The following is a 592-nucleotide window of genomic DNA, read 5'->3' on the forward strand; positions in this document are numbered from 1 at the left end:
GGGAGCGGGAGGGGCCCGCGTGGCCCCCTGCCACGGGTTCCCCGAATCCCCAAGGCTCCTTCCTCCCCGGGGACAATAGGAGGCCTTCTTCCCGCTGAGCTGAAGCCGGAAGGTCCGCTGTGTCCCCCAGTTCCCGGTAGGGCCCTGAGGGAAGGATGGGGGGCTGGGCTGGCCGCCAGCGGGAGGGACACTGGGGGCCGGGCTCTGGACAGAGGCCTGAGCTGTTTCTCTCTGGACTCCCTGGGTCCCGCCCGTCACAGGAGCCAGGACAGCACCCCGTCTGGAAAACCTGGGGTCACTGCGGGGGGTCCGAAGGTCTTGACTTCTTCTCCCCAAAATCACCTCTTTTTAAATGTGTTTATTGGTTTTTAGAGAGAGAGAGGGGCCCCGCCCCTGGACCAGCCGCCTGGAAAGGCAGGGTCCCTCCTGGCTCCTCCTGGCTCTGCTGTTCTCTCTTCCTCGACCTGCACAGCCTGAGGCCATGACCTTGTGCGTCCTCCCCACTGTCCAGCGGGTCAGTGAGGTTCAGACAGAGCCTGGGGGCCGGCGGCGTGAGCCCCGATCGTGTTTGCTGCTAAGGCCGAGCGGCGAC

The sequence above is a fragment of the Myotis brandtii genome, unplaced genomic scaffold (genome assembly GCF_000412655.1).
Source record: "Myotis brandtii unplaced genomic scaffold, ASM41265v1 scaffold691, whole genome shotgun sequence".
Lineage (NCBI taxonomy): Eukaryota > Metazoa > Chordata > Mammalia > Chiroptera > Vespertilionidae > Myotis > Myotis brandtii.